This window comes from Pleurodeles waltl, chromosome 4_2 (assembly GCF_031143425.1).
Source record: "Pleurodeles waltl isolate 20211129_DDA chromosome 4_2, aPleWal1.hap1.20221129, whole genome shotgun sequence".
Taxonomy (NCBI): domain Eukaryota; kingdom Metazoa; phylum Chordata; class Amphibia; order Caudata; family Salamandridae; genus Pleurodeles; species Pleurodeles waltl.
The window spans coordinates 182,694,447-182,719,505 of NC_090443.1; positions in this window are offsets into that span (position 1 = coordinate 182,694,447).

Below are 25,059 nucleotides of genomic sequence, written 5' to 3' on the forward strand. Positions count from 1 at the left end.
CACGTGAGGTACCATTTTTATTGGGAGACTTGGGGGAACTCTGGGTGGAAGGAAATTTGTGGCTCCTCTCAGATTCCAGAACTTTCTGTCACCGAAATGACAGGAAAAAGTGTTTTTTTTGCCAATTTATGAGGTTTGCAAAGGATTCTGGGTAACAGAACCTGGTCAGAGCCCCACAAGTCACCCCATCTTGGATTCCCCTAGGTGTTTAGTTTTCAAAAATGTGCAGGTTTGCTAGGTTTCCCCAGGTGCCGGTTGAGCTAGAGGCCAAAATCCACAGCTAGGCACTTAGTAAAAAACAGCTCTGTTTTCTTTTTGAAAATGTGATCTGTCCACGTCGTGTTTTGGGGCATATCCTGTCGCGGGCGCTAGGCCTACCCACACTAGTGAGGTGCCATTTTTATCGGGAGACTTGGGGGCATGCTGGATTGAAGGAAATTTGTGGCTCCTCTCAGATTCCAGAACTTTCTGTCACCGAAATGACAGGAAAAAGTGTTTTTTTTCTCCAAATTTTGAGGTTTGCAAAGGATTCTGGGTAACAGAACCTGGTCAGAGCCCCACAAGTCACCCCATCTTGGATTCCCCTAGGTGTCTAGTTTTAAAAAATGCGCATGTTTGCTAGGTTTCCCCAGGTGCGTGCTGAGCTAGAGGCCAAAATCCACAGCTAGGCACTTAGTAAAAAACAGCACTGTTTTCTTTCTGAAAATGTGATGTGTCCACGTCGTGTTTTGGGGCATATCCTCTTACGGGCGCTAGGCCTACCCACACAAGTGAGGTACCATTTTTATCGTGAGACTTGGGGGAACTCTGGGTGGAAGGAAATGTGTGGCTCCTCTCAGATTCCAGAACTTTCTGTCACCGAAATGACAGGAAAAAGTGGGTTTTTTTGCCAAATTTTGAGGTTTGCAAAGGATTCTGGGTAACAGAACCTGATCAGAGCCCCACAATTCACCCCATCTTGGATTCCCCTAGGTGTCTAGTTTTCAAAAATGTGCATGTTTGCTAGGTTTCCCCAGGTGCCGGCTGAGCTAGAGGCCAAAATCCACAACTAGGCACTTAGTAAAAAACAGCTCTGTTTTCTTTCTGAAAATGTGATGTGTCCACGTCGTGTTTTGGGGCATATCCTGTCGCGGGCGCTAGGCCTACCCACACAAGTGAGGTCCCATTTTTATCGTGAGACTTGGGGGAACTCTGGGTGGAAGGAAATTTGTGGCTCCTCTCAGATTCCAGAACTTTCTGTCACCGAAATGACAGGAAAAAGTGGGTTTTATTTGCCAAATTTTGAGGTTTGCAATGGATTCTGGGTAACAGAACCTGATCAGAGCTCCACAATTCACTCCATCTTGGATTCCCCTAGGTGTCTAGTTTTCAAAAATGCGCATGTTTGCTAGGTTTCCCCAGGTGCCGGCTGAGCTAGAGGCCAAAATCCACAGCTAGGCACTTAGTAAAAAACAGCTCTGTTTTCTTTCTGAAAATGTGATGTGTCCACGTCATGTTTTGGGGCATATCCTGTCACGGGCGCTAGGCCAACCCATACAAGTGAGGTACCATTTTTATCAGGAGACTTGGGGGCATGCTGGATTGAAGGAAATTTGTGGCTCCTCTCAGATTCCAGAACTTTCTGTCACCGAAATGACAGGAAAAAGTGTTTTTTTTCTCCAAATTTTGAGGTTTGCAAAGGATTCTGGGTAACAGAACCTGGTCAGAGCCCCACAAGTCACCCCATCTGGGATTCCCCTAGGTGTCTAGTTTTCAAAAATGCACAGGTTTGCTAGGTTTCCCCAGGTGCGTGCTGAGTTAGAGGCCAAAATCCACAGCTAGGCACTTAGTAAAAAACAGCACTGTTTTCTTTCTGAAAATGTGATGTGTCCACGTCGTGTTTTGGGGCATATCCTCTTGCGGGCGCTAGGCCTACCCACACAAGTGAGGTACCATTTTTATCGTGAGACTTGGGGGCATGCTGGATTGAAGGAAATTTGTGGCTCCTCTCAGATTCCAGAACTTTGTGTCACCGAAATGACAGGAAAAAGTGTTTTTTTTGCCAAATTTTGAGGTTTGCAAAGGATTCTGGGTAACAGAACCTGGTCATAGCCCCACAAGTCACCCCATCTTGGATTCCCCTAGGTGTCTAGTTTTCAAAAATGTGCAGGTTTGCTAGGTTTCCCCAGGTGCCGGCAGAGGTAGAGGCCAAAATCCACAGCTAGGCACTTAGTAAAAAACAGCACTGTTTTCTTTCTGAAAATGTGATGTGTCCACGTCGTGTTTTGGGGCATATCCTGTCACGGGCGCTAGGCCTACCCACACAAGTGAGGTACCATTTTTATCAGGAGACTTGGGGGCATGCTGGATTGAAGGAAATTTGGGGCTCCTCTCAGATTCCAGAACTTTCTGTCACCGAAATGACAGGAAAAAGTGGTTTTTTTCATCAAATTTTGAGGTTTGCAAAGGATTCTGGGTAACAGAACCTGGTCAGAGCCCCACAAGTCACCCCATCTTGGATTCCCATAGGTGTCTAGTTTTAAAAAATGCGCAGGTTTGCTAGGTTTCCCCAGGTGCGTGCTGAGCTAGAGGCCAAAATCCACAGCTAGGCACTTAGTAAAAAACAGCACTGTTTTCTTTCTGAAAATGTGATGTGTCCACGTCGTGTTTTGGGGCATATCCTCTTGCTGGCGCTAGGCCTACCCTTCACAAGTGAGGTACCATTTTTATCGTGAGACTTGGGGGAACTCTGGGTGGAAGGAAATTTGTGGCTCCTCTCAGATTCCAGAACTTTCTGTCACCGAAATGACAGGAAAAAGTGGGGTTTTTTCTCCAAATTTTGAGGTTTGCAAAGGATTCTGGGTAACAGAACCTGGTCAGAGCCCCACAATTCACCCCATCTTGGATTCCCCTAGGTGTCTAGTTTTCAAAAATGCGCAGGTTTGCTAGGTTTCCCCAGGTGCGTGCTGAGCTAGAGGCCAAAATCCACAGCTAGGCACTTAGTAAAAAACAGCACTGTTTTCTTTCTGAAAATGTGATGTGTCCACGTCGTGTTTTGGGGCATATCCTCTTGCGGGCGATAGGCCTACCCTTCACAACTGAGGTACCATTTTTATCGTGAGACTTGGGGGAACTCTGGGTGGAAGGAAATTTGTGGCTCCTCTCAGATTCCAGAACTTTCTGTCACCGAAATGACAGGAAAAAGTGGGTTTTTTTGCCAAATTTTGAGGTTTGCAAAGGATTCTGGGTAACAGAACCTGGTCATAGCCCCACAAGTCACTCCATCTTGGATTCCCCTAGGTGTCTAGTTTTCAAAAATGTGCAGGTTTGCTGGGTTTCCCCAGGTGCGCGCAGAGTTAGAGGCCAAAATCCACAGCTAGGCACTTAGTAAAAAACAGCACTGTTTTCTTTCTGAAAATGTGATGTGTCCACGTCGTGTTTTGGGGCATATCCTCTTGCGGGCGCTAGGCCTACCCACACAAGTGAGGTACCATTTTTATCGTGACACTTGGGGGAACTCTGGGTGGAAGGAAATTTGTGGCTCCTCTCAGATTCCAGAACTTTCTGTCCCCGAAATGACAGGAAAAAGTGGGTTTTTTTGCCAAATTTTGAGGTTTGCAAAGGATTCTGGGTAACAGAACCTGATCAGAGCCCCACAATTCACCCCATCTTGGATTCCCCTAGGTGTCTAGTTTTCAAAAATGTGCATGTTTGCTAGGTTTCCCCAGGTGCCGGCTGAGGTAGAGGCCAAAATCCACAACTAGGCACTTAGTAAAAAACAGCTCTGTTTTCTTTCTGAAAATGTGATGTGTCCACGTCGTGTTTTGGGGCATATCCTGTCGCGGGCGCTAGGCCTACCACACAAGTGAGGTACCATTTTTATCGGGAAACTTGGGGGCATGCTGGATTGAAGGAAATTTGTGGCTCCTCTCAGATTCCAGAACTTTGTGTCACCGAAATGACAGGAAAAAGTGTTTTTTTTTGCCAAATTTTGAGGTTTGCAAAGGATTCTGGGTAACAGAACCTGGTCAGAGCCCCACAAGTCAACCCATCTTGGATTCCCCTAGGTGTCTAGTTTTCAAAAATGTGCAGGTTTGCTAGGTTTCCCCAGGTGCCGGCAGAGGTAGAGGCCAAAATCCACAGCTAGGCACTTAGTAAAAAACAGCACTGTTTTCTTTCTGAAAATGTGATGTGTCCACGTCGTGTTTTGGGGCATATCCTCTTGCGGGCGCTAGGCCTACCCACACAAGTGAGGTACCATTTTTATCGTGAGACTTGTGGGCATGCTGGATTGAAGGAAATTTGTGGCTCCTCTCAGATTCCAGAACTTTGTGTCACCGAAATGACAGGAAAAAGTGTTTTTTTTGCCAAATTTTGAGGTTTGCAATGGATTCTGGGTAACAGAACCTGGTCATAGCCCCACAAGTCACCCCATCTTGGATTCCCCTAGGTGTCTAGTTTTAAAAAATGTGCAGGTTTGCTAGGTTTCCCCAGGTGCCGGCAGAGGTAGAGGCCAAAATCCACAGCTAGGCACTTAGTAAAAAACAGCTCTGTTTTCTTTCTGAAAATGTGATGTGTCCACGTCGTGTTTTGGGGCATATCCTGTCACGGGCGCTAGGCCTACCCTTCACAAGTGAGGTACCATTTTTATCGTGAGACTTGGGGGAACTCTGGGTGGAAGGAAATTTGTGGCTCCTCTCAGATTCCAGAACTTTCTGTCACCGAAATGACAGGAAAAAGTGGGGTTTTTTCTCCAAATTTTGAGGTTTGCAAAGGATTCTGGGTAACAGAACCTGGTCAGAGCCCCACAAGTCACCCCATCTTGGATTCCCCTAGGTGTCTAGTTTTCAAAAATGCGCAGGTTTGCTAGGTTTCCCCAGGTGCGTGCTGAGCTAGAGGCCAAAATCCACAGCTAGGCACTTAGTAAAAAACAGCACTGTTTTCTTTCTGAAAATGTGATGTGTCCACGTCGTGTTTTGGGGCATATCCTCTTGCGGGCGATAGGCCTACCCTTCACAACTGAGGTACCATTTTTATCGTGAGACTTGGGGGAACTCTGGGTGGAAGGAAATTTGTGGCTCCTCTCAGATTCCAGAACTTTCTGTCACCGAAATGACAGGAAAAAGTGGGTTTTTTTGCCAAATTTTGAGGTTTGCAAAGGATTCTGGGTAACAGAACCTGGTCATAGCCCCACAAGTCACCCCATCTTGGATTCCCCTAGGTGTCTAGTTTTCAAAAATGTGCAGGTTTGCTGGGTTTCCCCAGGTGCGCGCAGAGTTAGAGGCCAAAATCCACAACTAGGCACTTAGTAAAAAACAGCTCTGTTTTCTTTCTGAAAATGTGATGTGTCCACGTCGTGTTTTGGGGCATATCCTGTCGCGGGCGCTAGACCTACCACACAAGTGAGGTACCATTTTTATCGGGAAACTTGGGGGCATGCTGGATTGAAGGAAATTTGTGGCTCCTCTCAGATTCCAGAACTTTGTGTCACCGAAATGACAGGAAAAAGTGGTTTTTTTGGCCAAATTTTGAGGTTTGCAAAGGATTCTGGGTAACAGAACCTGGTCATAGCCCCACAAGTCACCCCATCTTGGATTCCCCTAGGTGTCTAGTTTTCAAAAATGTGCAGGTTTGCTAGGTTTCCCCAGGTGCCGGCAGAGGTAGAGGCCAAAATCCACAGCTGGGCACTTAGTAAAAAACAGCACTGTTTTCTTTCTGAAAATGTGATGTGTCCACGTCGTGTTTTGGGGCATATCCTCTTGCGGGCGCTAGGCCTACCCACACAAGTGAGGTACCATTTTTATCGTGAGACTTGGGGGAACTCTGGGTGGAAGGAAATTTGTGGCTCCTCTCAGATTCCAGATCTTTCTGTCACCGAAATGACAGGAAAAAGTGGGTTTTATTTGCCAAATTTTGAGGTTTGCAATGGATTCTGGGTAACAGAACCTGATCAGAGCCCCACAATTCACCCCATCTTGGATTCCCCTAGGTGTCTAGTTTTCAAAAATGTGCATGTTTGCTAGGTTTCCCCAGGTGCCGGCTGTGCTAGAGGCCAAAATCCACAGCTAGGCACTTAGTAAAAAACAGCTCTGTTTTCTTTCTGAAAATGTGATGTGTCCACGTCGTGTTTTGGGGCATATCCTGTCACGGGCGCTAGGCCTACCCACACAAGTGAGGTACCATTTTTATCAGGAGACTTGGGGGCATGCTGGATATAAGGAAATTTGTGGCTCCTCTCAGATTCCAGAACTTTCTGTCACCGAAATGACAGGAAAAAGTGTTTTTTTTCTCCAAATTTTGAGGTTTGCAAAGGATTCTGGGTAACAGAACCTGGTCAGAGCCCCACAAGTCGCCCCATCTTGGATTCCCCTAGGTGTTTAGTTTTCAAAAATGTGCAGGTTTGCTAGGTTTCCCCAGGTGCCGGCTGAGCTAGAGGCCAAAATCCACAGCTAGGCACTTAGTAAAAAACAGCTCTGTTTTCTTTTTGAAAATGTGATCTATCCAAGTCGTGTTTTGGGGCATATCCTGTCGCGGGCGCTAGGCCTACCCACACTAGTGAGGTACCATTTTTATCGGGAGACTTAGGGGAATGCTGGGTGGAAGGAAATTTCTGGCTCCTCTCAGATTCCAGAACTTTCTGTCACCGAAATGACAGGAAAAAGTGTTTTTTTCCTCCAAATTTTGAGGTTTGCAAAGGATTCTGGGTAACAGAACCTGGTCAGAGCCCCACAAGTCACCCCATCTTGGATTCCCCTAGGTGTCTAGTTTTCAAAAATGCGCAGGTTTGCTAGGTTTCCCCACGTGCCGGCTGAGCTAGAGGCCAAAATCCACAGCTAGGCACTTAGTAAAAAACAGCTCTGTTTTCTTTCTGAAAATGTGATGTGTCCACGTCGTGTTTTGGGGCATATCCTGTCATGGGCGCTAGGCCTACCCACACACGTGAGGTACCATTTTTATTGGGAGACTTGGGGGAACTCTGGGTGGAAGGAAATTTGTGGCTCCTCTCAGATTCCAGAACTTTCTGTCACCGAAATGACAGGAAAAAGTGTTTTTTTTGCCAATTTATGAGGTTTGCAAAGGATTCTGGGTAACAGAACCTGGTCAGAGCCCCACAAGTCACCCCATCTTGGATTCCCCTAGGTGTTTAGTTTTCAAAAATGTGCAGGTTTGCTAGGTTTCCCCAGGTGCCGGTTGAGCTAGAGGCCAAAATCCACAGCTAGGCACTTAGTAAAAAACAGCTCTGTTTTCTTTTTGAAAATGTGATCTGTCCACGTCGTGTTTTGGGGCATATCCTGTCGCGGGCGCTAGGCCTACCCACACTAGTGAGGTGCCATTTTTATCGGGAGACTTGGGGGCATGCTGGATTGAAGGAAATTTGTGGCTCCTCTCAGATTCCAGAACTTTCTGTCACCGAAATGACAGGAAAAAGTGTTTTTTTTCTCCAAACTTTGAGGTTTGCAAAGGATTCTGGGTAACAGAACCTGGTCAGAGCCCCACAAGTCACCCCATCTTGGATTCCCCTAGGTGTCTAGTTTTAAAAAATGCGCATGTTTGCTAGGTTTCCCCAGGTGCGTGCTGAGCTAGAGGCCAAAATCCACAGCTAGGCACTTAGTAAAAAACAGCACTGTTTTCTTTCTGAAAATGTGATGTGTCCACGTCGTGTTTTGGGGCATATCCTCTTACGGGCGCTAGGCCTACCCACACAAGTGAGGTACCATTTTTATCGTGAGACTTGGGGGAACTCTGGGTGGAAGGAAATTTGTGGCTCCTCTCAGATTCCAGAACTTTCTGTCACCGAAATGACAGGAAAAAGTGGGTTTTTTTGCCAAATTTTGAGGTTTGCAAAGGATTCTGGGTAACAGAACCTGATCAGAGCCCCACAATTCACCCCATCTTGGATTCCCCTAGGTGTCTAGTTTTCAAAAATGTGCATGTTTGCTAGGTTTCCCCAGGTGCCGGCTGAGCTAGAGGCCAAAATCCACAACTAGGCACTTAGTAAAAAACAGCTCTGTTTTCTTTCTGAAAATGTGATGTGTCCACGTCGTGTTTTGGGGCATATCCTGTCGCGGGCGCTAGGCCTACCCACACAAGTGAGGTCCCATTTTTATCGTGAGACTTGGGGGAACTCTGGGTGGAAGGAAATTTGTGGCTCCTCTCAGATTCCAGAACTTTCTGTCACCGAAATGACAGGAAAAAGTGGGTTTTATTTGCCAAATTTTGAGGTTTGCAATGGATTCTGGGTAACAGAACCTGATCAGAGCCCCACAATTCACTCCATCTTGGATTCCCCTAGGTGTCTAGTTTTCAAAAATGCGCATGTTTGCTAGGTTTCCCCAGGTGCCGGCTGAGCTAGAGGCCAAAATCCACAGCTAGGCACTTAGTAAAAAACAGCTCTGTTTTCTTTCTGAAAATGTGATGTGTCCACGTCATGTTTTGGGGCATATCCTGTCACGGGCGCTAGGCCAACCCATACAAGTGAGGTACCATTTTTATCAGGAGACTTGGGGGCATGCTGGATTGAAGGAAATTTGTGGCTCCTCTCAGATTCCAGAACTTTCTGTCACCGAAATGACAGGAAAAAGTGTTTTTTTTCTCCAAATTTTGAGGTTTGCAAAGGATTCTGGGTAACAGAACCTGGTCAGAGCCCCACAAGTCACCCCATCTTGGATTCCCCTAGGTGTCTAGTTTTCAAAAATGCACAGGTTTGCTAGGTTTCCCCAGGTGCGTGCTGAGCTAGAGGCCAAAATCCACAGCTAGGCACTTAGTAAAAAACAGCACTGTTTTCTTTCTGAAAATGTGATGTGTCCACGTCGTGTTTTGGGGCATATCCTCTTGCGGGCGCTAGGCCTACCCACACAAGTGAGGTACCATTTTTATCGTGAGACTTGGGGGCATGCTGGATTGAAGGAAATTTGTGGCTCCTCTCAGATTCCAGAACTTTGTGTCACCGAAATGACAGGAAAAAGTGTTTTTTTTGCCAAAATTTGAGGTTTGCAAAGGATTCTGGGTAACAGAACCTGGTCATAGCCCCACAAGTCACCCCATCTTGGATTCCCCTAGGTGTCTAGTTTTCAAAAATGTGCAGGTTTGCTAGGTTTCCCCAGGTGCCGGCAGAGGTAGAGGCCAAAATCCACAGCTAGGCACTTAGTAAAAAACAGCACTGTTTTCTTTCTGAAAATGTGATGTGTCCACGTCGTGTTTTGGGGCATATCCTGTCACGGGCGCTAGGCCTACCCACACAAGTGAGGTACCATTTTTATCAGGAGACTTGGGGGCATGCTGGATTGAAGGAAATTTGGGGCTCCTCTCAGATTCCAGAACTTTCTGTCACCGAAATGACAGGAAAAAGTGTTTTTTTTCATCAAATTTTGAGGTTTGCAAAGGATTCTGGGTAACAGAACCTGGTCAGAGCCCCAGAAGTCACCCCGTCTTGGATTCCCATAGGTGTCTAGTTTTAAAAAATGCGCATGTTTGCTAGGTTTCCCCAGGTGCGTGCTGAGCTAGAGGCCAAAATCCACAGCTAGGCACTTAGTAAAAAACAGCACTGTTTTCTTTCTGAAAATGTGATGTGTCCACGTCGTGTTTTGGGGCATATCCTGTCGCGGGCGCTAGGCCTACCCACACAAGTGAGGTACCATTTTTATCGTGAGACTTAGGGGAACTCTGGGTGGAAGGAAATTTGTGGCTCCTCTCAGATTCCAGAACTTTCTGTCACCGAAATGACAGGAAAAAGTGGGTTTTATTTGCCAAATTTTGAGGTTTGCAATGGATTCTGGGTAACAGAACCTGATCAGAGCCCCACAATTCACTCCATCTTGGATTCCCCTAGGTGTCTAGTTTTCAAAAATGCGCATGTTTGCTAGGTTTCCCCAGGTGCCGGCTGAGCTAGAGGCCAAAATCCACAGCTAGGCACTTAGTAAAAAACAGCTCTGTTTTCTTTCTGAAAATGTGATGTGTCCACGTCATGTTTTGGGGCATATCCTGTCACGGGCGCTAGGCCAACCCATACAAGTGAGGTACCATTTTTATCAGGAGACTTGGGGGCATGCTGGATTGAAGGAAATTTGTGGCTCCTCTCAGATTCCAGAACTTTCTGTCACCGAAATGACAGGAAAAAGTGTTTTTTTTCTCCACATTTTGAGGTTTGCAAAGGATTCTGGGTAACAGAACCTGGTCAGAGCCCCACAAGTCACCCCATCTTGGATTCCCCTAGGTGTCTAGTTTTCAAAAATGTGCAGGTTTGCTAGGTTTCCCCAGGTGCCGGCAGAGTTAGAGGCCAAAATCCACAGCTAGGCACTTAGTAAGAAACAGCACTGTTTTCTTTCTGAAAATGTGATGTGTCCACGTCGTGTTTTGGGGCATATCCTCTTGCGGGCGCTAGGCCTACCCTTCACAAGTGAGGTACCATTTTTATCGTGAGACTTGGGGGAACTCTGGGTGGAAGGAAATTTGTGGCTCCTCTCAGATTCCAGAACTTTCTGTCACCGAAATGACAGGAAAAGGTGGGGTTTTTTGCCAAATTTTGAGGTTTGCAAAGGATTCTGGGTAACAGAACCTGGTCATAGCCCCACAAGTCACCCCATCTTGGATTCCCCAGGTGTCTAGTTTAAAAAATGTGCAGGTTTGCTAGGTTTCCCCAGGTGCCGCCAGAGTTAGAGGCCAAAATCCACAGCTAGGCACTTAGTAAAAAACAGCACTGTTTTCTTTCTGAAAATGTGATGTGTCCACGTCGTGTTTTGGGGCATATCCTCTTGGGGGCGCTAGGCCTACCCACACAAGTGAGGTACCATTTTTATCGTGAGACTTGGGGGAACTCTGGGTGGAAGGAAATTTGTGGCTCCTCTCAGATTCCAGAACTTTCTGTCGCCGAAATGACAGGAAAAAGTGGGTTTTTTTGCCAAATTTTGAGGTTTGCAAAGGATTCTGGGTAACAGAACCTGATCAGAGCCCCACAATTCACCCCATCTTGGATTCCCCGAGGTGTCTAGTTTTAAAAAATGCGCATGTTTGCTAGGTTTCCCCTGGTGCCGGCTGAGCTAGAGGCCAAAATCCACAGCTAGGCACTTAGGAAAAAACAGCTCTGGTTCTTTCTGAAAATGTGATGTGTCCACGTCGTGTTTTGGGGCATATCCTGTCGCGGGCGCTAGGCCTACCCACACAAGTGAGGTACCATTTTTATCGGGAGACTTGGGGGCATGCTGGATTGAAGGAAATTTGTGGCTCCTCTCAGATTCCAGAACTTTCTGTCACCGAAATGACAGGAAAAAGTGTTTTTTTCCTCCAAATTTTGAGGTTTGCAAAGGATTCTGGGTAACAGAACCTGGTCAGAGCCCCACAAGTCACCCCATCTTGGATTCCCCTAGGTGTCTAGTTTTCAAAAATGCGCAGGTTTGCTAGGTTTCCCCACGTGCCGGCTGAGCTAGAGGCCAAAATCCACAGCTAGGCACTTAGTAAAAAACAGCTCTGTTTTCTTTCTGAAAATGTGATGTGTCCACGTCGTGTTTTGGGGTATATCCTGTCATGGGCGCTAGGCCTACCCACACACGTGAGGTACCATTTTTATTGGGAGACTTGGGGGAACTCTGGGTGGAAGGAAATTTGTGGCTCCTCTCAGATTCCAGAACTTTCTGTCACCGAAATGACAGGAAAAAGTGTTTTTTTTGCCAATTTATGAGGTTTGCAAAGGATTCTGGGTAACAGAACCTGGTCAGAGCCCCACAAGTCACCCCATCTTGGATTCCCCTAGGTGTTTAGTTTTCAAAAATGTGCAGGTTTGCTAGGTTTCCCCAGGTGCCGGTTGAGCTAGAGGCCAAAATCCACAGCTAGGCACTTAGTAAAAAACAGCTCTGTTTTCTTTTTGAAAATGTGATCTGTCCACGTCGTGTTTTGGGGCATATCCTGTCGCGGGCGCTAGGCCTACCCACACTAGTGAGGTGCCATTTTTATCGGGAGACTTGGGGGCATGCTGGATTGAAGGAAATTTGTGGCTCCTCTCAGATTCCAGAACTTTCTGTCACCGAAATGACAGGAAAAAGTGTTTTTTTTCTCCAAATTTTGAGGTTTGCAAAGGATTCTGGGTAACAGAACCTGGTCAGAGCCCCACAAGTCACCCCATCTTGGATTCCCCTAGGTGTCTAGTTTTAAAAAATGCGCATGTTTGCTAGGTTTCCCCAGGGGCGTGCTGAGCTAGAGGCCAAAATCCACAGCTAGGCACTTAGTAAAAAACAGCACTGTTTTCTTTCTGAAAATGTGATGTGTCCACGTCGTGTTTTGGGGCATATCCTCTTACGGGCGCTAGGCCTACCCACACAAGTGAGGTACCATTTTTATCGTGAGACTTGGGGGAACTCTGGGTGGAAGGAAATGTGTGGCTCCTCTCAGATTCCAGAACTTTCTGTCACCGAAATGACAGGAAAAAGTGGGTTTTTTTGCCAAATTTTGAGGTTTGCAAAGGATTCTGGGTAACAGAACCTGATCAGAGCCCCACAATTCACCCCATCTTGGATTCCCCTAGGTGTCTAGTTTTCAAAAATGTGCATGTTTGCTAGGTTTCCCCAGGTGCCGGCTGAGCTAGAGGCCAAAATCCACAACTAGGCACTTAGTAAAAAACAGCTCTGTTTTCTTTCTGAAAATGTGATGTGTCCACGTCGTGTTTTGGGGCATATCCTGTCGCGGGCGCTAGGCCTACCCACACAAGTGAGGTCCCATTTTTATCGTGAGACTTGGGGGAACTCTGGGTGGAAGGAAATTTGTGGCTCCTCTCAGATTCCAGAACTTTCTGTCACCGAAATGACAGGAAAAAGTGGGTTTTATTTGCCAAATTTTGAGGTTTGCAATGGATTCTGGGTAACAGAACCTGATCAGAGCTCCACAATTCACTCCATCTTGGATTCCCCTAGGTGTCTAGTTTTCAAAAATGCGCATGTTTGCTAGGTTTCCCCAGGTGCCGGCTGAGCTAGAGGCCAAAATCCACAGCTAGGCACTTAGTAAAAAACAGCTCTGTTTTCTTTCTGAAAATGTGATGTGTCCACGTCATGTTTTGGGGCATATCCTGTCACGGGCGCTAGGCCAACCCATACAAGTGAGGTACCATTTTTATCAGGAGACTTGGGGGCATGCTGGATTGAAGGAAATTTGTGGCTCCTCTCAGATTCCAGAACTTTCTGTCACCGAAATGACAGGAAAAAGTGTTTTTTTTCTCCAAATTTTGAGGTTTGCAAAGGATTCTGGGTAACAGAACCTGGTCAGAGCCCCACAAGTCACCCCATCTGGGATTCCCCTAGGTGTCTAGTTTTCAAAAATGCACAGGTTTGCTAGGTTTCCCCAGGTGCGTGCTGAGTTAGAGGCCAAAATCCACAGCTAGGCACTTAGTAAAAAACAGCACTGTTTTCTTTCTGAAAATGTGATGTGTCCACGTCGTGTTTTGGGGCATATCCTCTTGCGGGCGCTAGGCCTACCCACACAAGTGAGGTACCATTTTTATCGTGAGACTTGGGGGCATGCTGGATTGAAGGAAATTTGTGGCTCCTCTCAGATTCCAGAACTTTGTGTCACCGAAATGACAGGAAAAAGTGTTTTTTTTGCCAAATTTTGAGGTTTGCAAAGGATTCTGGGTAACAGAACCTGGTCATAGCCCCACAAGTCACCCCATCTTGGATTCCCCTAGGTGTCTAGTTTTCAAAAATGTGCAGGTTTGCTAGGTTTCCCCAGGTGCCGGCAGAGGTAGAGGCCAAAATCCACAGCTAGGCACTTAGTAAAAAACAGCACTGTTTTCTTTCTGAAAATGTGATGTGTCCACGTCGTGTTTTGGGGCATATCCTGTCACGGGCGCTAGGCCTACCCACACAAGTGAGGTACCATTTTTATCAGGAGACTTGGGGGCATGCTGGATTGAAGGAAATTTGGGGCTCCTCTCAGATTCCAGAACTTTCTGTCACCGAAATGACAGGAAAAAGTGGTTTTTTTCATCAAATTTTGAGGTTTGCAAAGGATTCTGGGTAACAGAACCTGGTCAGAGCCCCACAAGTCACCCCATCTTGGATTCCCATAGGTGTCTAGTTTTAAAAAATGCGCAGGTTTGCTAGGTTTCCCCAGGTGCGTGCTGAGCTAGAGGCCAAAATCCACAGCTAGGCACTTAGTAAAAAACAGCACTGTTTTCTTTCTGAAAATGTGATGTGTCCACGTCGTGTTTTGGGGCATATCCTCTTGCTGGCGCTAGGCCTACCATTCACAAGTGAGGTACCATTTTTATCGTGAGACTTGGGGGAACTCTGGGTGGAAGGAAATTTGTGGCTCCTCTCAGATTCCAGAACTTTCTGTCACCGAAATGACAGGAAAAAGTGGGGTTTTTTCTCCAAATTTTGAGGTTTGCAAAGGATTCTGGGTAACAGAACCTGGTCAGAGCCCCACAATTCACCCCATCTTGGATTCCCCTAGGTGTCTAGTTTTCAAAAATGCGCAGGTTTGCTAGGTTTCCCCAGGTGCGTGCTGAGCTAGAGGCCAAAATCCACAGCTAGGCACTTAGTAAAAAACAGCACTGTTTTCTTTCTGAAAATGTGATGTGTCCACGTCGTGTTTTGGGGCATATCCTCTTGCGGGCGATAGGCCTACCCTTCACAACTGAGGTACCATTTTTATCGTGAGACTTGGGGGAACTCTGGGTGGAAGGAAATTTGTGGCTCCTCTCAGATTCCAGAACTTTCTGTCACCGAAATGACAGGAAAAAGTGGTTTTTTTTGCCAAATTTTGAGGTTTGCAAAGGATTCTGGGTAACAGAACCTGGTCATAGCCCCACAAGTCACTCCATCTTGGATTCCCCTAGGTGTCTAGTTTTCAAAAATGTGCAGGTTTGCTGGGTTTCCCCAGGTGCGCGCAGAGTTAGAGGCCAAAATCCACAGCTAGGCACTTAGTAAAAAACAGCACTGTTTTCTTTCTGAAAATGTGATGTGTCCACGTCGTGTTTTGGGGCATATCCTCTTGCGGGCGCTAGGCCTACCCACACAAGTGAGGTACCATTTTTATCGTGACACTTGGGGGAACTCTGGGTGGAAGGAAATTTGTGGCTCCTCTCAGATTCCAGAACTTTCTGTCCCCGAAATGACAGGAAAAAGTGGGTTTTTTTGCCAAATTTTGAGGTTTGCAAAGGATTCTGGGTAACAGAACCTGATCAGAGCCCCACAATTCACCCCATCTTGGATTCCCCTAGGTGTCTAGTTTTCAAAAATGTGCATGTTTGCTAGGTTTCCCCAGGTGCCGGCTGAGGTAGAGGCCAAAATCCACAACTAGGCACTTAGTAAAAAACAGCTCTGTTTTCTTTCTGAAAATGTGATGTGTCCACGTCGTGTTTTGGGGCATATCCTGTCGCGGGCGCTAGGCCTACCACACAAGTGAGGTACCATTTTTATCGGGAAACTTGGGGGCATGCTGGATTGAAGGAAATTTGTGGCTCCTCTCAGATTCCAGAACTTTGTGTCACCGAAATGACAGGAAAAAGTGTTTTTTTTTGCCAAATTTTGAGGTTTGCAAAGGATTCTGGGTAACAGAACCTGGTCAGAGCCCCACAAGTCAACCCATCTTGGATTCCCCTAGGTGTCTAGTTTTCAAAAATGTGCAGGTTTGCTAGGTTTCCCCAGGTGCCGGCAGAGGTAGAGGCCAAAATCCACAGCTAGGCACTTAGTAAAAAACAGCACTGTTTTCTTTCTGAAAATGTGATGTGTCCACGTCGTGTTTTGGGGCATATCCTCTTGCGGGCGCTAGGCCTACCCACACAAGTGAGGTACCATTTTTATCGTGAGACTTGTGGGCATGCTGGATTGAAGGAAATTTGTGGCTCCTCTCAGATTCCAGAACTTTGTGTCACCGAAATGACAGGAAAAAGTGTTTTTTTTGCCAAATTTTGAGGTTTGCAATGGATTCTGGGTAACAGAACCTGGTCATAGCCCCACAAGTCACCCCATCTTGGATTCCCCTAGGTGTCTAGTTTTAAAAAATGTGCAGGTTTGCTAGGTTTCCCCAGGTGCCGGCAGAGGTAGAGGCCAAAATCCACAGCTAGGCACTTAGTAAAAAACAGCTCTGTTTTCTTTCTGAAAATGTGATGTGTCCACGTCGTGTTTTGGGGCATATCCTGTCACGGGCGCTAGGCCTACCCTTCACAAGTGAGGTACCATTTTTATCGTGAGACTTGGGGGAACTCTGGGTGGAAGGAAATTTGTGGCTCCTCTCAGATTCCAGAACTTTCTGTCACCGAAATGACAGGAAAAAGTGGGGTTTTTTCTCCAAATTTTGAGGTTTGCAAAGGATTCTGGGTAACAGAACCTGGTCAGAGCCCCACAAGTCACCCCATCTTGGATTCCCCTAGGTGTCTAGTTTTCAAAAATGCGCAGGTTTGCTAGGTTTCCCCAGGTGCGTGCTGAGCTAGAGGCCAAAATCCACAGCTAGGCACTTAGTAAAAAACAGCACTGTTTTCTTTCTGAAAATGTGATGTGTCCACGTCGTGTTTTGGGGCATATCCTCTTGCGGGCGATAGGCCTACCCTTCACAACTGAGGTACCATTTTTATCGTGAGACTTGGGGGAACTCTGGGTGGAAGGAAATTTGTGGCTCCTCTCAGATTCCAGAACTTTCTGTCACCGAAATGACAGGAAAAAGTGGGTTTTTTTGCCAAATTTTGAGGTTTGCAAAGGATTCTGGGTAACAGAACCTGGTCATAGCCCCACAAGTCACCCCATCTTGGATTCCCCTAGGTGTCTAGTTTTCAAAAATGTGCAGGTTTGCTGGGTTTCCCCAGGTGCGCGCAGAGTTAGAGGCCAAAATCCACAACTAGGCACTTAGTAAAAAACAGCTCTGTTTTCTTTCTGAAAATGTGATGTGTCCACGTCGTGTTTTGGGGCATATCCTGTCGCGGGCGCTAGGCCTACCACACAAGTGAGGTACCATTTTTATCGGGAAACTTGGGGGCATGCTGGATTGAAGGAAATTTGTGGCTCCTCTCAGATTCCAGAACTTTGTGTCACCGAAATGACAGGAAAAAGTGGTTTTTTTGGCCAAATTTTGAGGTTTGCAAAGGATTCTGGGTAACAGAACCTGGTCATAGCCCCACAAGTCACCCCATCTTGGATTCCCCTAGGTGTCTAGTTTTCAAAAATGTGCAGGTTTGCTAGGTTTCCCCAGGTGCCGGCAGAGGTAGAGGCCAAAATCCACAGCTGGGCACTTAGTAAAAAACAGCACTGTTTTCTTTCTGAAAATGTGATGTGTCCACGTCGTGTTTTGGGGCATATCCTCTTGCGGGCGCTAGGCCTACACACACAAGTGAGGTACCATTTTTATCGTGAGACTTGGGGGAACTCTGGGTGGAAGGAAATTTGTGGCTCCTCTCAGATTCCAGATCTTTCTGTCACCGAAATGACAGGAAAAAGTGGGTTTTATTTGCCAAATTTTGAGGTTTGCAATGGATTCTGGGTAACAGAACCTGATCAGAGCCCCACAATTCACCCCATCTTGGATTCCCCTAGGTGTCTAGTTTTCAAAAATGCGCATGTTTGCTAGGTTTCCCCAGGTGCCGGCTGTGCTAGAGGCCAAAATCCACAGCTAGGCACTTAGTAAAAAACAGCTCTGTTTTCTTTCTGAAAATGTGATGTGTCCACGTCGTGTTTTGGGGCATATCCTGTCACGGGTGCTAGGCCTACCCACACAAGTGAGGTACCATTTTTATCAGGAGACTTGGGGGCATGCTGGATATAAGGAAATTTGTGGCTCCTCTCAGATTCCAGAACTTTCTGTCACCGAAATGACAGGAAAAAGTGTTTTTTTTCTCCAAATTTTGAGGTTTGCAAAGGATTCTGGGTAACAGAACCTGGTCAGAGCCCCACAAGTCGCCCCATCTTGGATTCCCCTAGGTGTTTAGTTTTCAAAAATGTGCAGGTTTGCTAGGTTTCCCCAGGTGCCGGCTGAGCTAGAGGCCAAAATCCACAGCTAGGCACTTAGTAAAAAACAGCTCTGTTTTCTTTTTGAAAATGTGATCTATCCAAGTCGTGTTTTGGGGCATATCCTGTCGCGGGCGCTAGGCCTACCCACACTAGTGAGGTACCATTTTTATCGGGAGACTTAGGGGAACGCTGGGTGGAAGGAAATTTGTGGCTCCTCTCAGATTCTAGAACTTTCTGTCACCGAAATGACAGGAAAAAGTATTTTTTTTGCCAATTTATGAGGTTTGCAAAGGATTCTGGGTAACAGAACCTGGTCAGAGCCCCAAAAGTCACCCCATCTTGGATTCCCCTAGGTGTTTAGTTTTCAAAAATGTGCAGGTTTGCTAGGTTTCCCCAGGTGCCGGCTGAGCTAGAGGCCAAAATCCACAGCTAGGCACTTAGTAATAAACAGCTCTGTTTTCTTTTTGAAAATGTGATCTGTCCAAGTCGTGTTTTGGGGCATATCCTGTCGCGGGCGCTAGGCCTACCCACAATAGTGAGGTACCATTTTTATCGGGAGACTTAGGGGAACGCTGGGTGGAAGGAAATTTGTGGCTCCTCTCAGATTCCAGAACTTTCTGTCACCGAAATGATAGGGAAAAGTGTTTTTTTTTGCCAAATTTTGAGGTTTGCAATGGATTCTGGGTAACAGAACCTGATCAGAGCCCCACAATTCACCCCATCTTGGAATCCCCTAGGTGTCTAGTTTTCAAAAATGCGCATGTTTGCTAGGTTTCCCCAGGTGCCGGCTGAGCTAGAGGCCAAAATCCACAGCTAGGCACTTAGTAAAAAACAGCTCTGTTTTCTTTCTGAAAATGTGATGTGTCCACGTCGTGTTTTGGGGCATATCCTGTCACGGGCGCTAGGCCTACCCACACAAGTGAGGTACCATTTTTATCAGGAGACTTGGGGGCATGCTGGATTGAAGGAAATTTGTGGCTCCTCTCAGATTCCAGAACTTTCTGTCACCGAAATGACAGGAAAAAGTGTTTTTTTTCTCCAAATTTTGAGGTTTGCAAAGGATTCTGGGTAACAGAACCTGGTCAGAGCCCCACAAGTCACCCCATCTTGGATTCCCCTAGGTGTCTAGTTTTCAAAAATGTGCAGGTTTGCTAGGTTTCCCCAGGTGCCGGCAGAGTTAGAGGCCAAAATACACAGCTAGGCACTTAGTAAGAAACAGCACTGTTTTCTTTCTGAAAATGTGATGTGTCCACGTCGTGTTTTGGGGCATATCCTCTTGCGGGCGCTAGGCCTACCCTTCACAAGTGAGGTACCATTTTTATCGTGAGACTTGGGGGAACTCTGGGTGGAAGGAAATTTGTGGCTCCTCTCAGATTCCAGAACTTTCTGTCACCGAAATGACAGGAAAAGGTGGGGTTTTTTGCCAAATTTTGAGGTTTGCAAAGGATTCTGGGTAACAGAACCTGGTCATAGCCCCACAAGTCACCCCATCTTGGATTCCCCAGGTGTCTAGTTTTCAAAAATGTGCAGGTTTGCTAGGTTTCCCCAGGTGCCGCCAGAGTTAGAGGCCAAAATCCACAGCTAGGCACTTAGTAAAAAACAGCACTGTTTTCTTTCTGAAAATGTGATGTGTCCACGTCGTGTTTTGGGGCATATCCTCTTGCGGGCGCTAGGCCTACCCACACAAGTGAGGTACCATTTTTATCGTGAGACTTGGGGGAACTCTGGGTGGAAGGAAATTTGTGGCTCCTCTCAGATTCCAGAACTTTCTGTCGCCGAAATGACAGGAAAAAGTGGGTTTTTTTGCCAAATTTTGAGGTTTGCAAAGGATTCTGGGTAACAGAACCTGATCAGAGCCCCACAATTCACCCCATCTTGGATTCCCCGAGGTGTCTAGTTTTAAAAAATGCGCATGTTTGCTAGGTTTCCCCTGGTGCCGGCTGAGCTAGAGGCCAAAATCCACAGCTAGGCACTTAGGAAAAAACAGCTCTGTTTTCTTTCTGAAAATGTGATGTGTCCACGTCGTGTTTTGGGGCATATCCTGTCGCGGGCGCTAGGCCTACCCACACAAGTGAGGTACCATTTTTATTGGGAGACTTGGGGGCATGCTGGATTGAAGGAAATGTGTGGCTCCTCTCAGATTCCAGAACTTTCTGTCACCGAAATGACAGGAAAAAGTGTTTTTTTCCTCCAAATGTTGAGGTTTGCAAAGGATTCTGGGTAACAGAACCTGGTCAGAGCCCCACAAGTCACCCCATCTTGGATTCCCCTAGGTGTCTAGTTTTCAAAAATGCGCAGGTTTGCTAGGTTTCCCCACGTGCCGGCTGAGCTAGAGGCCAAAATCCACAGCTAGGCAATTAGTAAAAAACAGCTCTGTTTTCTTTCTGAAAATGTGATGTGTCCACGTCGTGTTTTGGGGCATATCCTGTCATGGGCGCTAGGCCTACCCACACACGTGAGGTACCATTTTTATTGGGAGACTTGGGGGAACTCTGGGTGGAAGGAAATTTGTGGCTCCTCTCAGATTCCAGAACTTTCTGTCACCGAAATGACAGGAAAAAGTGTTTTTTTTGCCAATTTATGAGGTTTGCAAAGGATTCTGGGTAACAGAACCTGGTCAGAGCCCCACAAGTCACCCCATCTTGGATTCCCCTAGGTGTTTAGTTTTCAAAAATGTGGAGGTTTGCTAGGTTTCCCCAGGTGCCGGTTGAGCTAGAGGCCAAAATCCACAGCTAGGCACTTAGTAAAAAACAGCTCTGTTTTCTTTTTGAAAATGTGATCTGTCCACGTCGTGTTTTGGGGCATATCCTGTCGCGGGCGCTAGGCCTACCCACACTAGTGAGGTGCCATTTTTATCGGGAGACTTGGGGGCATGCTGGATTGAAGGAAATTTGTGGCTCCTCTCAGATTCCAGAACTTTCTGTCACCGAAATGACAGGAAAAAGTGTTTTTTTTCTCCAAATTTTGAGGTTTGCAAAGGATTCTGGGTAACAGAACCTGGTCAGAGCCCCACAAGTCACCCCATCTTGGATTCCCCTAGGTGTCTAGTTTTAAAAAATGCGCATGTTTGCTAGGTTTCCCCAGGTGCGTGCTGAGCTAGAGGCCAAAATCCACAGCTAGGCACTTAGTAAAAAACAGCACTGTTTTCTTTCTGAAAATGTGATGTGTCCACGTCGTGTTTTGGGGCATATCCTCTTACGGGCGCTAGGCCTACCCACACAAGTGAGGTACCATTTTTATCGTGAGACTTGGGGGAACTCTGGGTGGAAGGAAATTTGTGGCTCCTCTCAGATTCCAGAACTTTCTGTCACCGAAATGACAGGAAAAAGTGGGTTTTTTTGCCAAATTTTGAGGTTTGCAAAGGATTCTGGGTAACAGAACCTGATCAGAGCCCCACAATTCACCCCATCTTGGATTCCCCTAGGTGTCTAGTTTTCAAAAATGTGCATGTTTGCTAGGTTTCCCCAGGTGCCGGCTGAGCTAGAGGCCAAAATCCACAACTAGGCACTTAGTAAAAAACAGCTCTGTTTTCTTTCTGAAAATGTGATGTGTCCACGTCGTGTTTTGGGGCATATCCTGTCGCGGGCGCTAGGCCTACCCACACAAGTGAGGTCCCATTTTTATCGTGAGACTTGGGGGAACTCTGGGTGGAAGGAAATTTGTGGCTCCTCTCAGATTCCAGAACTTTCTGTCACCGAAATGACAGGAAAAAGTGGGTTTTATTTGCCAAATTTTGAGGTTTGCAATGGATTCTGGGTAACAGAACCTGATCAGAGCCCCACAATTCACTCCATCTTGGATTCCCCTAGGTGTCTAGTTTTCAAAAATGTGCATGTTTGCTAGGTTTCCCCAGGTGCCGGCTGAGCTAGAGGCCAAAATCCACAGCTAGGCACTTAGTAAAAAACAGCTCTGTTTTCTTTCTGAAAATGTGATGTGTCCACGTCATGTTTTGGGGCATATCCTGTCACGGGCGCTAGGCCAACCCATACAAGTGAGGTACCATTTTTATCAGGAGACTTGGGGGCATGCTGGATTGAAGGAAATTTGTGGCTCCTCTCAGATTCCAGAACTTTCTGTCACCGAAATGACAGGAAAAAGTGTTTTTTTTCTCCAAATTTTGAGGTTTGCAAAGGATTCTGGGTAACAGAACCTGGTCAGAGCCCCACAAGTCACCCCATCTTGGATTCCCCTAGGTGTCTAGTTTTCAAAAATGGACAGGTTTGCTAGGTTTCCCCAGGTGCGTGCTGAGCTAGAGGCCAAAATCCACAGCTAGGCACTTAGTAAAAAACAGCACTGTTTTCTTTCTGAAAATGTGATGTGTCCATGTCGTGTTTTGGGGCATATCCTCTTGCGGGCGCTAGGCCTACCCACACAAGTGAGGTACCATTTTTATCGTGAGACTTGGGGGCATGCTGGATTGAAGGAAATTTGTGGCTCCTCTCAGATTCCAGAACTTTGTGTCACGAAATGACAGGAAAAAGTGTTTTTTTTGCCAAATTTTGAGGTTTGCAAAGGATTCTGGGTAACAGAACCTGGTCATAGCCCCACAAGTCACCCCATCTTGGATTCCCCTAGGTGTCTAGTTTTCAAAAATGTGCAGGTTTGCTAGGTTTCCCCAGGTGCCGGCAGAGGTAGAGGCCAAAATCCACAGCTAGGCACTTAGTAAAAAACAGCACTGTTTTCTTTCTGAAAATGTGATGTGTCCACGTCGTGTTTTGGGGCATATCCTGTCACGGGCGCTAGGCCTACCCACACAAGTGAGGTACCATTTTTATCAGGAGACTTGGGGGCATGCTGGATTGAAGGAAATTTGGGGCTCCTCTCAGATTCCAGAACTTTCTGTCACCGAAATGACAGGAAAAAGTGTTTTTTTTCATCAAATTTTGAGGTTTGCAAAGGATTCTGGGTAACAGAACCTGGTCAGAGCCCCACAAGTCACCCCATCTTGGATTCCCATAGGTGTCTAGTTTTAAAAAATGCGCAGGTTTGCTAGGTTTCCCCAGGTGCGTGCTGAGCTAGAGGCCAAAATCCACAGCTAGGCACTTAGTAAAAAACAGCAATGTTTTCTTTCTGAAAATGTGATGTGTCCACGTCGTGTTTTGGGGCATATCCTGTCGCGGGCGCTAGGCCTACCCACACAAGTGAGGTACCATTTTTATCGTGAGACTTGGGGGAACTCTGGGTGGAAGGAAATTTGTGGCTCCTCTCAGATTCCAGAACTTTCTGTCACCGAAATGACAGGAAAAAGTGGGTTTTATTTGCCAAATTTTGAGGTTTGCAATGGATTCTGGGTAACAGAACCTGATCAGAGCCCCACAATTCACTCCATCTTGGATTCCCCTAGGTGTCTAGTTTTCAAAAATGCGCATATTTGCTAGGTTTCCCCAGGTGCCGGCTGAGCTAGAGGCCAAAATCCACAGCTAGGCACTTAGTAAAAAACAGCTCTGTTTTCTTTCTGAAAATGTGATGTGTCCACGTCATGTTTTGGGGCATATCCTGTCACGGGCGCTAGGCCAACCCATACAAGTGAGGTACCATTTTTATCAGGAGACTTGGGGGCATGCTGGATTGAAGGAAATTTGTGGCTCCTCTCAGATTCCAGAACTTTCTGTCACCGAAATGACAGGAAAAAGTGTTTTTTTTCTCCAAATTTTGAGGTTTGCAAAGGATTCTGGGTAACAGAACCTGGTCAGAGCCCCACAAGTCACCCCATCTTGGATTCCCCTAGGTGTCTAGTTTTCAAAAATGTGCAGGTTTGCTAGGTTTCCCCAGGTGCCGGCAGAGTTAGAGGCCAAAATCCACAGCTAGGCACTTAGTAAGAAACAGCACTGTTTTCTTTCTGAAAATGTGATGTGTCCACGTCGTGTTTTGGGGCATATCCTCTTGCGGGCGCTAGGCCTACCCTTCACAAGTGAGGTACCATTTTTATCGTGAGACTTGGGGGAACTCTGGGTGGAAGGAAATTTGTGGCTCCTCTCAGATTCCAGAACTTTCTGTCACCGAAATGACAGGAAAAGGTGGGGTTTTTTGCCACATTTTGAGGTTTGCAAAGGATTCTGGGTAACAGAACCTGGTCATAGCCCCACAAGTCACCCCATCTTGGATTCCCCAGGTGTCTAGTTTTCAAAAATGTGCAGGTTTGCTAGGTTTCCCCAGGTGCCGCCAGAGTTAGAGGCCAAAATCCACAGCTAGGCACTTAGTAAAAAACAGCACTGTTTTCTTTCTGAAAATGTGATGTGTCCACGTCGTGTTTTGGGGCATATCCTCTTGCGGGCGCTAGGCCTACCCACACAAGTGAGGTACCATTTTTATCGTGAGACTTGGGGGAACTCTGGGTGGAAGGAAATTTGTGGCTCCTCTCAGATTCCAGAACTTTCTGTCGCCGAAATGACAGGAAAAAGTGTTTTTTTTGCCAAATTTTGAGGTTTGCAAAGGATTCTGGGTAACAGAACCTGGTCATAGCCCCACAAGTCACCCCATCTTGGATTCCCCTAGGTGTCTAGTTTTCAAAAATGTGCAGGTTTGCTAGGTTTCCCCAGGTGCCGGCAGAGGTAGAGGCCAAAATCCACAGCTAGGCACTTAGTAAAAAACAGCACTGTTTTCTTTCTGAAAATGTGATGTGTCCACGTCGTGTTTTGGGGCATATCCTGTCACGGGCGCTAGGCCTACCCACACAAGTGAGGTACCATTTTTATCAGGAGACTTGGGGGCATGCTGGATTGAAGGAAATTTGTGGCTCCTCTCAGATTCCAGAACTTTCTGTCGCCGAAATGACAGGAAAAAGTGGGGTTTTTTGCCAAATTTTGAGGTTTGCAAAGGATTCTGGGTAACAGAACCTGGTCAGAGCCCCACAAGTCACCCCATCTTGGATTCCCCTAGGTGTCTAGTTTTCAAAAATGTGCAGGTTTGCTAGGTTTCCCCAGGTGCCGGCAGAGTTAGAGGCCAAAATCCACAGCTAGGCACTTAGTAAGAAACAGCACTGTTTTCTTTCTGAAAATGTGATGTGTCCACGTCGTGTTTTGGGGCATATCCTCTTACGGGCGCTAGGCCTACCCTTCACAAGTGAGGTACCATTTTTATCGTGAGACTTGGGGGAACTCTGGGTGGAAGGAAATTTGTGGCTCCTCTCAGATTCCAGAACTTTCTGTCACCGAAA